At 43.6% G+C, this 13,137-nt stretch overlaps 1 long non-coding RNA gene across 1 annotated transcript; it reads right to left on the reverse strand.

Annotated features, from left to right (window-relative positions):
- Positions 1-2,202: 2,202 nt before the first annotated feature.
- LOC131248728 (uncharacterized) lies at positions 2,203-3,039 on the reverse strand. Its single transcript, XR_009172385.1, has 3 exons — positions 2,927-3,039; positions 2,415-2,678; positions 2,203-2,321 (listed from the first exon to the last, which is right to left on the reverse strand). It is a non-coding gene; the product is annotated as an uncharacterized LOC131248728 (long non-coding RNA).
- Between the last annotated feature and the right edge of the window lie 10,098 nt (positions 3,040-13,137).

Below are 13,137 nucleotides of genomic sequence, written 5' to 3' on the forward strand. Positions count from 1 at the left end.
CTCGACCAGTCTCAGGTTTATTCTAAATTTTTAGGATTTTCTGTTGGACCTTCGACCATTCCTAGAGACTGCTCGACCAGTCAAGTGAACAGTGCTCGACCAGTCGAGCAGGCTCGACTCAAAGTCCAGCAACCAAACTGGGTCACACTTGACTAGTCGAGTGTAGGGCTCGACCAGTTGAGCAAGCCACTCGAATAGTCGAGTAGCGATCTTATCTTATCGTGCCTGAAATTTTGAATTCTTGTTGGTCCTTCGACCAGTCGAACCGACCACTCGGCCAGTCGAGTGAATAGTGTTTTTGCCTAAAAGTTGAGGATGATTTTCAAAGTTTTTCATTGAATTCCAAGATATTCAAGTCATAACTTTAAGAGAACTTGTCCCCACATTTGAGAAGCTAATTGGTCAGTATTTAAGATTCTTTTAATAGCTTTTTTGTATTTGATTTTGTGATCTTTATTCTATTATAATTCTTTTGTATAGGGAATATTGATTTTACCCTTTTTGAGATCAAAATCAAATCAAGCTAGCCCTGGACAATTTAATCAAAAAATCATTTAGATCTAAGAACCCTTTCATATGTGAGATTGTACATTGAACGTCTGCATTGAACATCTGCATCAAATCGGTTCTACTGAGCTTCATCAAAAGAAGAATCTTCAGATAAGTACATTTTTATTTTCATTATTTGGTTTGTAAGATTGCCAGTAAATCTTTCATTTTTGGTTTTGACTAAGATAGTAAGAAAATCTCAGTAAGTGGGTTTTTTAATTGTCGTAGCCCTTCGAAAACACAATTGTGAAGGTTTTAGGTGAACCGTGAAAAACTTATTTCATAGTGAAAGCCAATATCCACTATGTGAGGATATTGGGAGTGTAGTAGTTGTGTAGTTGTTTTTTAACAGTTGGTGTACACACAAGCAAACCACTATAATTGTTGGAGCTATGGTGACTGGTTGCATGTGCTTAAGTGGTTGAATGTTGTAATTTATTTTTCAGCCTTTGTGGAGAATGATTGTAATTTATTTTTTGCACATATGTGGTTAATGTTATAATAGCAGTAGAAATTTATTTCTATTTTATTCTTTATTACTCTGTATTTGTTTGGGATTTTGATACATAGACCATTCTAAAAATCAAGTTGTCCTACTATAAGCCCTTAGTTTTTGGTGTAAGGTTATCCTTAAAACGACATCTGTATCAACCTCTCAATACTTGTACATTTGAGGTTGTTATTCATTTCTGTTATTTGAATTGATAAGTGCTATTTTTGATTATTTCTTTATTATTCCACACTTAATTTGTTTATTTGGCATAGTCCTATTCCGCCCCTCCCCCCTCCTCTCCAGGACTCTTAGCTCGGCCTTTTCACCCTCTAGGACTCTTAGCTCAGCCTTTTCAAAAAGAAAAATATAAACTTATATGGTTAACTCCCCCTGAAGTGACACCTACACCAACCTGCAACAATGGAAACCAAATCAGTCCCAAATGTGTACTTAGCAATCAAGGCATCAAAAAAATGTAAGAGTACCTTTAGGGTGAGAACCAACCAGTGTAGCTTCAGCTGCTGCCACAGCTTCTGGAGTATGAAGATCTGTAACACCCAAAACCAGATCCTGCAAATAAGAGTACCTCTGGCATCAGCAACTTGCTATTTACATGATTTTAAGATAGCCAGAGTAAAACCATTTACCCTTGAAGTAACTTATAGTAGAATGTACTCTGTTTGAGGTGTAATTTCTATACACCTGCAGAACCAACAGCAGCCATGGAAGAAATTACAACAGAACCACATAAAAACTTATTGTCAAAGCTGATCACATTCTCTGCAACAACTACCATGGATGATGAAAATTCCCTATAGTTCCCTACAACTGCCATGTAAAATGTATAAGTGTGGGTGTTAAATCCATTCCATTCCATATATGTGGGTGTATTTAGAAGTGAGTGTTAAATTCATTCCATTCCATAATATGCATTCATCTGTCTATGTTACTGTATAGTTTAAAAACAAAAGTTAATTGTGTTAGCTATTATAATGTCTAATATTCATACACATCATGGATAGATGGTTAGAAATAGCTTGGGCCAAACGACAAATCCTCCTACACCAACCTCTCCAAGTGTATCATGATAACCATCTTCCTTCCATAACTCTGATTGCGAAGCTATAATCTCTAATAGGACAACATTAAAATTTCCATCACCCATTTTTTCTCCATAAACGTGGGTATTTAGATCAACTGCATGCACCTCACCACGAGCAATTACCCATTTCTTCCAATCGCAAAGATCGCATCTCTTACCAAGATTTACCAAATCAGGCTACATGTACACATATAACATGTCATTACTATTTTTAAATGGAGGTGCATATAATCATAAGCTTAAATTAGTATTAGAGAAATGCATACATACCGATGATGCATGACTAGATTTAAATGGAGGTATTGTCGGTGGAGCCACATCCCTTTGTTCCCTGTACTTATCTACAAAGCAATTAACCTTCTGGTGGAGATCTCCCAGGCTTTTCTTCACTTCACTTAATTCATCTATCAAATTATCTCGTTCTTGCGACACCGCACCGAGCTTATGTATAATAGGCATTGTCTTCTTCAATGCAATCTTGCCTACATTTCCACCTATCCCCCGCATGCACCCTCTACTATCACTCTCAATTGACTGTAAATAGAATTGCAATTTGATTTATCAGAGAATGCATAAGTCTAAATAAACTCAAGTATTTGAAGGACAAGCATATATACCTGTGTAAGGGCATCATCTACACTAGTCATCCGAGAGGCAGGATTACTACTTTGAATCAATTTTATTCTTTCCTATGACAACATCCAAAAGAACAATTATAATACGGGAAAGAAGCATTTAAAATTCACATGGATGATAAAAGTATGTACGAGGGTTGCACTTACAAAGGCTTATTGAAACTGCACTTTGTTATCCTTTGTTGTATGGGCTCGGATGTACACCTCAGCCCTACCAACCTCGGCATTAGTAATAAGATTCCTCTCAATTGCCTTTTCCCCATAGCATCCATGCCAAAACACATAAATAATGAATTAAATGACTAATAAATTAAAATAATCATCATAAATAAAGTAGAGCTATGTTATTTTAGGACATGTACCATCTCATGACGTGTGGTAGCCATGCTATGCCGAACAAGTGTAGAAGGGCCAACTTGTTTGGCCCGATTGGATGCATTTCTTACACTTGATTCCTTGAATTTATCAGTATTGCAATAATCCACAAAGATCATCCAATCTTCAATAGGGACACTGTAATGACCCGGAAAATTTCATGCAAAGACCCAAGTACTACCTCAAATTCCTTAGAAGTTAAATGTAGGTTAATTAGCGTTAAACTCAATTGCTTGTGAAATTAGCACCCATCACTTTAAATTTGATTTGTAAGACTCAAAACCTATAGAATCGATAGCGCTATGTTACCCTGAAATCTAGGATTCAACGCTAAATCTAGTTGCTCTCGGGAGTACTTGGAAACTTTGTATCGGACCTGGACAGCGCGTCGAGAGTCTGATAGTGATGATCTTAGACAATTATGATCACCTTGTTGGGCTTGACCATCACCTCAAAAATCAAGGCCAGATGATGTCCTGAATCGATTTGCTTGAGTTCGAAGTAAAGAGGGTGAGAAAGGTGAGAAATTAAATGTGAATTTATGAAATCTGAGTCGTGTCGCTTGTGCAATGATTTTAAGCAATCTGACCGTTGGATTCTGACCCAAATTCACCCTCGGATCAGGGAAGATGGCCCAGGCATGTCATAGTGCCGGTGGACCTGATCGAGTTTCGGTGACTGTTGAATTGAGATTGGTCCGCCATGGCTGATTTGTAAATCCGATCGGTACAAAAACTTAACCTGACCTAGATCCATGGTCAGTGAGCTTAAGTCCGACCGCACGTGGAAAAGGGACCACCAGAAGCACTCCGTTGGACCGATATAAACCCGATTTGGTTATAACCTAAGTATACCTTGGCCCTGGGGCTACTTTCATCAATTTTAGGCCTATATAAAGACCTTAAAACCCTCACTCTCAATTCCATACGAATTTTCTAGCTCTAGCTAAAAGAGAGAGAGGAAAAGAGAGAGAAAGTGAGAGAGAAGTTGGTGAATCATCTCGAGATTCTTCCCTGTTACTATGCGTGTCTAAACCATCACTTCTAAATCGTTATTCTGGTGATTCTAAGTTCATTCTTGGGTAAGTTAATCAAACCCTAGTCTGTTTTGGAGCTTAAACTAGTCTAAGTGTTGATGTAGTTCATTTTATTCATGCCTTAGGTTTGCTAGTCGCCGTTGACGAAGACTTATCATCTGAATCAGATCTGTTGTTTTTTTCCTGGTTTAAGGTGCGGACTATATTCGTATAGGTTATGGTTTTCAAGTCTTTCAATGTCAGATAATGGTTTATTATTGTTATGGGTGTAATTTCACATGCCAAATGCGATGTTCATTTTACGTTCCTGATATATATGAGCTATATTGAGATTCATGTATGCTATGTATATGTAGAAAGTATCGTATACGTATGAAATATGAACATGTGTTTGCCATGATTAATTGTCGTGTATTTGTGCTAGTTGTATGTGTGTCAACTCCTTGCCAAAAGGAATTGTCCAAATGTGTGTTATCACCTACATATGTCATGTATGTTAGAATATGTAGTCTAACTGTTTGTAGAAATGTCTGAATGATCAAGTGTGTAATATATTGTCCTGTTTACGGACGTTGAGAAGAGATTCTCAACTATCCTATTGGTGTGTATGATTTCCTACATGCGATTTACATTCTTTGTTGTTTAAATTCAAGCACTACTTATGTGTAAATCCATGTTAAGTTGATATTCATTAAATTTTCACATATTGTATGATTAGAATTGTTGATCCAATACTGTTCTAAATTATTAGTCTGAATATCTGTTATGATTGAAGATGTTTGGGACTATGAAATAGTCCAGGAAATCGGTAACAAACCTTGAGTTCGTGGCCAAGGTTGTTTTCACCACGTAGGACGTGCTTGACGAACCTGAGTCGTATTAGGGTTGATGGTAGTGGTTTGGCCACACGGAGTGTTTGCGCACTCTATGTCGTTCAACTCAACGTGCGCTCGTGCTAGTCGAATACGTCAAGTAACCCGATTGTCCCGGTGGATCTGCACCATGTATGAACACTTTTGTTTGAATCTAGGGTACCAAACTTACCAATGCAATCCCGTTAACCATTGTACCTCGATCCGCTAAGACTCATGAGCAGGGCATGGTGGTATGGGACACCGTGGTCAAGCTGTCGGCCTACGCTGGGGTGACGAACCTCCCCGTAGTGACCAGTGAGCACACCAGACTCATGAGCCGATTCTGGTGGTATGGGACACTATATTCGTGCTGTCGACCTACATTGATTAGTGACGAGCCCTTTGTAGTGACCTCGAGCATACATTAATACTACATTGAGGCGATGAGCCTTAGGGTAGTAACTAAGGTATGATAGGCATGCATTGATTGGTGATGAGCCCTTTGCAACGACCTATAACCATATCATCGTATGAGATTGTCTAGGACTGACGACCCTAGAATGGATCATTGTATGGGTGTTGATATGAGGAAGGTACCTTAGCTTCCCAATCCTGCTGTATGAAAAGGACTAATAATAACTTGGTAATCATGTTCATGCATCGCATTGCATGTGTGTTGGCGTCGTTGGCACTGCGGGAGGTTATCATGCGTACTGTAAGATGAAGACGCTGAGGGAGTGCAGGCGAGAGCATGCATCATTTCTACATACATCCTAGCATTAACAAGAGTAATTAGGACGTGTTTGATTGTATTGCCTTATCATTACTACTTGATTGATTTGATAACATGTTAACTTTTACTGTGTAGTTCCACTGAGTTGATCACTCACTCCCACATTCTGGGACGGTGTTTCAACACCAACCAGACTTGGTCTTAGATGCAGATGATGATGCGACCCCTGAGGCAGAGCAGGAGTATGAGGATGATGAGGACGTGTTTTCTTTCATGCAGTTCTCAGGCGGGTTCATGTGAGCCATGTCCTGATCTACAAAGATTCTGAGTTTTCTTTTGTAATAGATAATTTCTTTTTTATACTTATTTTTTAAAGACAAACACTTGTAATTATGACCTGGCAGAGCATACATATCACAGGGACTTGCACATGTACACATATATTTCTTTAAGTCTTTCGCTTGCGACTTTCACTTATCCCTGAATTATGTTTGCAGTTTGGCTTAATCTATTCCATGTTTTATGTACTCATACAGACAACATACATTCATCATTGCATATGTTGCATAAGTGATGTTTTGAAACTAGGGAGCTGAGTTATGCTCGACCCCCGAATTTCAGGGCGTTACAAGTTGGTATCAAAGCATGATTTGGATTAAACCGGACCTGGGTTATGGTCACACAACGCACGCTGATGCCACCTTAGTGTAGGAGGGTGTGAGCTTATTCTAGAATCTGTGTAGTTTTTCCCATTGCTCCTATCGGCGAAAGTTGACTGAAAACGATCACCGAGATCGAGTCTGTGCACACTCCTGATCACACACAGCGACCCCAAATCTCTTCTAGACCATCCATTGACGGGTTTAGATGCTGTATCATCCCATCCCAGCCATTAAAATGTCTATAAACTTGAATCTGTATCAGATTCTATGCAGAGTGATCTGATAAGCGTCGAATCGGACTAAGGGCCCAATCAGGGCAATTCCAAGGGGACCCAGGGGGGACCCACTTCATTTTGTGGCTTAGGGGCCAGGAGGACCTCGCCCAAATGGCGAGTCATCGCCGGACTGTCTAGAGACCGGCGATGACCTCGCCGGTTCGGCGAGCCCTCGCCGCCCAGCGGGCCAGGCCAGGCGGGCCGGCTCGGGCCGACGCTCGTGTGGACTAGTGTGGCCCACTCATCTAGGGTTGCACAATTAAAACCCCTTCTAAACCCTCTTTTCTTCATAAAATACCCTCCCATGCTTTCCTTTTCTTGAAGTTTCTCTCAAAACCCCACAAAAATCCCTCCCCAAACCCTTTCTTCTTTCATTTTCGTGCATCCCTATTCTACCCATCTCCATTGCTATATTTCCTCTCTTTTCTTTCCATTTGAGCACTCAAATCCTTCCTTTGAGCCTCAAATTCATGGAAGCATCACCATTCTTCCCATTTCCCTCTTTTCTCTCATTTTCCATGGCCCTATTCGAGCTTGTTATGGCCATATTTTTCATTTCCTCCATTCTCTCTTTCATGGGGAAGAAGAGAGCTCCCGTTGATGAAGTCGAGCCTAGCCACCCAACCCATGCACGGAGGCCGAGAAGTGCCACCGCGAGCACGACCGCCACTGAAGAGTTTCAGACAAAGCGGGATCTCGATCCTCAGTCTCCCATTGGAAGAACATTGTTGGTGGAGCTATCTCATGGAGTTTATGAGGGCCATAGGGTCCTTTTTGAAGCTCATGTAGATCCGTGGCTATTTGACGAATTTCTCTTATTGGAGTGCCTGGAAGGGGCTGGGTGGTGTCCCCTGTTTGAGGGCGAATATCGCGCCAATGTGGGTACTGTCCGAGCTTTTTATACCCACATTTGGAAACCTTCGCTGGAGCCTTTACAGTTCAAGATCCCTTGCGGAAGAAATCAGGAGGCCATGATCAATGTCGCTTTGATATCCCAACTCCTGAATGTGCCGCTTAGCGAGGTTCATGCAAGTGAGAAGAATCTAAGTAGTGCACGCGAGAGGGATCGCCGCACGCGGTTCCTGTGCGGTGGTCTGGTCGAATGGCAGTCTAATAGAAGCCTTTTAGCAACCAATATGACGGATGACTTCTGCTTGCTTCACCACATGTGCACATTCAATGTTTATCCAAGGTGGAGCAACCGCAGCAAGTGTACGCGCCTGATGGTAGATTTACCGTATCAGGTGGGGCAAGGAGAGAAGCTATGTGTGCCAACGTACATCTTACGTCAGATTGTCCTTATCGCTAGTTCGAATAGGAGGACCGAATCGCTCCCATTTGGCCGACTCATTTGTAAGCTTGGACATGAGTTTGGCTACAAGCTTGGGGTGGAAAAGTCAGTACTTGTTCATTACATTAATGAGATGACCCTTAATCAGATGGACATTGGGCCTCGTCGATGACAAGCCTTACTTGAAGAAAGTGAGGAGGAGACTGAGAGCGATGAGGAAGAGAGTTATGAAGAAGGTGGAGCTGAGATAGAAGAAGAAGAAGAGCAGGACGAGGAAGAAGTGGAGGCCCAGGACACGAGTGAGAGTTCTCCTCCTGTGGCACCGGAGCAGGGCACAGATCAGGCCGTCAGGGATGCCCGTATAGCTCGACTTGAGGAGGGTCAGGCTGTCCTATGCCAGGATATTATGGATCTTCGAGGCCTCATGAAGCATAAGTTCAAGAAGATATCTCGTACTCTGAAGTCTATCTTGTGTTGCCTGTAAGATAAGGGTGCCCCTCCTCCATCTCCTGATTCTGACGAGTAGTTGTAGATGTAGTCGTCCTTTGCTCTATTTTATTGTTTATTTTTGTGTGTAGCCGTATTTAGCATAGTAGTTGGAAGTTGTTTGTTGTTTGAAGCTTTAGATGTATTAGCTCACATGCTTTCTCTATCGCGATCCATGTAATGCTGCACTTCTTGTATTGCGACAATTTTGTTAAATGAAATGCATGTTGTTTATCCTTGAGTTGTGATGTAAATGTTGTGTGGGTGGATTATGTGGATGTTGAATCTCATTGGTTGCATCCTCTTTTAAATGTAGGGTATGCCTCCTAAGGGATCGAAGACTTCGGCTTGTCTCTCTTTGGGCGAGTCGCTTACCGGGGTTTCCCCCTAGGCGATAGCCAGACGGATCCACAGCTACTGGCCCCGTTGCTGGGCCGGACTCTCAGCTAGCTACTGGCCCCGTTGCTGGGCCGACTCCTATGATACCACCCATGGCTACACCGTCACGCCTTCGGTTCCTGAGTCGAACCATGTATCTGCGTTGACGCCTTATGCATCTTCGCCCGCTCCGCCTCCTGATAGGCTTAAGCAGATGATACTGTTGATGCAGCAGCAGCAGATCCAGCAGCAGCAGTAGCAGCAGTTTTTGTCTTCCATGGATGGCATCTTTGCTCAGTCGATGGGGCGACTCCACCTGCTTCACCTATGCACCCATCTGGGAACACTAGTGCTAGCGGCACATTTGAGCGATTCCAACGCTTATGACCTCCCACATTTGTGGGTTCTCATAGACCCGAGGAGGCCGAGTATTGGATTAACTGCATCTCTAAGATGCTGAGGCTGCTTCACTGTTCTAAGGCTGAGCAGGTCGAGCTTGCCCCCTTCATGTTTGAGAAGGAGGCTAGTTTATGGTGGGACAATGTTCTCCGACAGTTGCAGAGGGTTTTGAGTGGACGTGGCAGGCGTTTGAGGCACGCTTCCACGAGAAGTATTTTTCGGTCACTTACCGACACGAGAAGGAGAGTGAGTTCCTTCGCCTCCGTCAGGGAGGGATGACGGTGATAGAGTATAAGAACCAGTTTACTGAGCTGGGTTGATATGCTCCATTGCTCTTGGGTGATCAGCCGATGCGGGTGCGGCATTTTTCTGAGGGGTTGAGGCCTGAGATTCGATTGAAGATGTGTTGTGTTAGCATATCTTCTTATGCTGAGTTGGTGAGCATGTCCCTACAAGCTGAGCAGGACGGGGACAGGTCATCCCTTATGTGAGCACCTATGGTTCCCAGACCGCGCCCTGACTTTCTAAGTATACCATTTCTCGGTAAGAGGCCACGAGCAGATTCTCCTCCAAGACGTGTTGCGTCGCCGGCTCAGTCTTGCACTGTTTGTACTGTGGGAAGATTGGGCATTCAGATCATAATTGCTTTATGCGAATGCGGGACAGTGGATTTACTCCCCTCAGAGGATCAGTCGTCCGATGCCTCAGGTCATATCAACTCCACCCCTTCGTTCAGTGCCAGCTCACCCATCCTTCCGACCTTCTGTACCTCGCTTCAGGCCACCTCAGCGGCCCATGGTTCCACCGCCGAATCGCCCGCAGTAAGCTTGAGTTCACGCGCTTACAGCTGAAGCGCCTGGGGCTGACTTGGCACCGTGATCTTTTGAGGTTACAGCTCACATCCAAAGTATTCCCGTTTCCTTGTTGGTGGATACCGGGTCCACTACCTCTATTATATCGTATGTGACAGTTAAGCGCCTGAGTTTAGGCACTGTTGCTATGAAGGGAGTGACACTTACTACCACTACAGGGACCTCCTTTGATATTACCAAGATTTGTATGGGTTGTTTGATTGATCTAAGGAGCAGATCGATTCTTGTTGACCTGTTTGTTGCATCTCTATATCATTATGATGTCATTTTGGGTATGGATTGGCTCACGAAGATGCGAGCAGAGATTGATTGTGAAGCTAGGTTGGTGACAATCCATGGACCTGAGGGCGAGGCATTTACTTTCCCTGTTCAGGTCAGTTACCCTTTCCGTTTTGGTTGTTATACTTCTCTGTTGGAGAGTATTGCTGGAGTAGTTTGGGATTTTGAAGATGTATTTGAGTCGATTCCTGGATTACCCCCTCGGCATGAGATTGACTTTACTATCGATCTCATGCCTGGTGCGACACCTATTTCTTTGCCCACCTATCACATGCCTCAGAGTGAAATGGAGGAATTGAGGAAGCAGATAGATGGCTTGTTGAATTTGGGCTTTATTCGACCTAGTGTGTCCCCTTGGGGAGCACCTGTTTTGTTTGTCAAGAAGAAGGATGGTTCCTTGCGATTATGTATAGATTATCGCAAGTTAAATCTGGTGACTGTGAAGAACAAGTATCCTTTGCCTAGGATCGATGATCTATTTGATCAGTTGAAGGGGGCACGGTACTTTTCGAAGGTTGATCTGCAGTCAGGGTATCATCAGTTGCGCGTCAAGAATGAGGACGTGCAGAAGACCACATTCAGGACTAGTTTCAGCCATTATGAGTTCCTTGTGATGTCATTCGGTCTTACGAATGCACTAGTCGTGTTCAAGGATCTGATGAACAGGGTGTTTCGGCCGTTTTTATTTCGATTCGTCATTGTCTTTATCGATGACATTTTGATATACTCTGCGAGTCGGGAAGAGCACGAGGAGCACTTAAGAGCGGTCTTGGATGCTCTCAGGAAGAATCAGCTTTTTGCGCAGTTCAAGAAATGTGATTTCTGGAAGGAGGAAGTCAAGTTCCTAGGACATGTGATGTCCAAGGAAGGGATAGCTGTCAATCGCGCTAAGTAGCTGCAGTTAAGGACTGGAAGCAGCCTGGTTCGGTTACTGAGGTGAGAAGCTTTCTGGGTCTAGCAGGCTATTATCAACGTTTCATACGAGACTTCTCGAAGATAGCCAGACCGTTGTCTCAGTTGACACGGAAAGACTTGAAGTTTGCTTGGAATGAGAAGGCGGAAATAGCTTTTTAGGAACCGAAGGACAAGTTGACGTCCGCCCCTATGCTATTATTGCCAGAGCAAGGGGTTAAGTATATGATATATACTGACACCTCTCGCATTAGTCTGGGTTGTGTCCTTATGCAGAAGGACAGGGTGATTGCATATGCCTCGAGACAGTTGAGGAAACATGAAGAGAATTACCCTACACACGACCTGGAGTTGCCAGCTGTCATTTTCGCATTAAAACTCTGGAGACATTACCTCTACGGAGAGGAGTTCGAGCTCTTTTGCGACCACAAGAGCCTTAAGTGTATTTTCACGTAGAGTGACTTGAATATGAGGCAACGCCGATGGATGAAAACATTGAAAGACTTTAAGTTCGATGTCTCTTACCATCCGGGCAAGGCAAACCTTGTGGCAGATGCGTTGAGTCGCAAGAAGGCTATAGAGTTTGCGACTCCGCTAATGATAGCAGAATGGGACATGATGGAGTTTGTGCGAGACTTTGAGCAGAAACTTACGGTGGAAGAGCCGTATGAGGTTATCGCACACGTTCAAGTACAACCCCTCATTGACGAGAGGATTTGCAGCTTAGGCAGATGATGAGCTATTAGTAAAGATGAGAGAGCGGGTTAGTATAGATGAGGACTCCGAGTGGAGTGTTAGTTCAGATGGGGGCCTACGATATCGTGGCCGGCTATGTGTCCCGGACATTCCTGACTTGAGACGGGAGGTTCTCGAGTCAGCCCATAATTCTAAACTTGCGATGCATCCTGGTAGCACGAAGATGTATCAAGATATGAGAAGATTTTATTGGTGGGACAACATGAAAGTTCACATTGCTGAGTTCGTATCTCGTTGTCTCATGTGCCAGCAGGTCAAGGCAGAACATCGCCGACCTCGTGGACTGCTTCAGCCCATGCCCATAGCAGAATGGAAGTGGGACTTCATCTCTTTGGATTTTATTTCAGGGCCACCGAGAACGAGGAAGGGACATGACTCTATTTGGGTGATCATCGACCGATTGATGAAGTCGGCTCATTTCTTACCGATCAGAGTCACAAACTCTGCAGACGAGTTGGCTAGGTTGTACATCAAGGAGATTGTACGTCTGCACGGAGTTCCCTTGGAGATTGTGTCTGACAGAGACACGCGATTCACATCTATCTTCTGGACTCGTATCCAGGAAGCGATGGGTGTGAAATTGAAGTTTAGCACCGTGTTTCATCCGCAGACAGACGGGCAGACGGAACGTGTGAATCAAATTCTGGAAGACATGTTGCAAGCTTGTATTTTGGATTTCAAGGACAGTTGGGATGACTGTCTCCCTTATGTAAAGTTCGCGTATAACAACAGCTTCCAGGCCAGTATCGGCATGGCTCCTTACGAGGCATTGTATGGTCGCCCGTGTAGAGCATCGCATTGCTAGGAAGAAGTTGGCGAGCGTAGTTTGATTGGCACAGAGTTGGTTCAGGCGACTTCAGAGAAAGTTGACATTATTCGACGTCGACTTCTGATAGCCCAAAGCAGGCAAAAGAGTTACGCTGATACGAGGCGGCGACCAATTGAATTTGAGGTTGGAGACCATGTATTTCTTAAGGTTTCCCCTATGAAGGGAGTCCTGCGGTTCGGTAAGAAGGGGAAGCTCATGCCGAGATTCATTAGTCCATTTCA

The sequence above is a fragment of the Magnolia sinica genome, chromosome 1, assembly GCF_029962835.1.
Source record: "Magnolia sinica isolate HGM2019 chromosome 1, MsV1, whole genome shotgun sequence".
Classification (NCBI taxonomy): domain Eukaryota; kingdom Viridiplantae; phylum Streptophyta; class Magnoliopsida; order Magnoliales; family Magnoliaceae; genus Magnolia; species Magnolia sinica.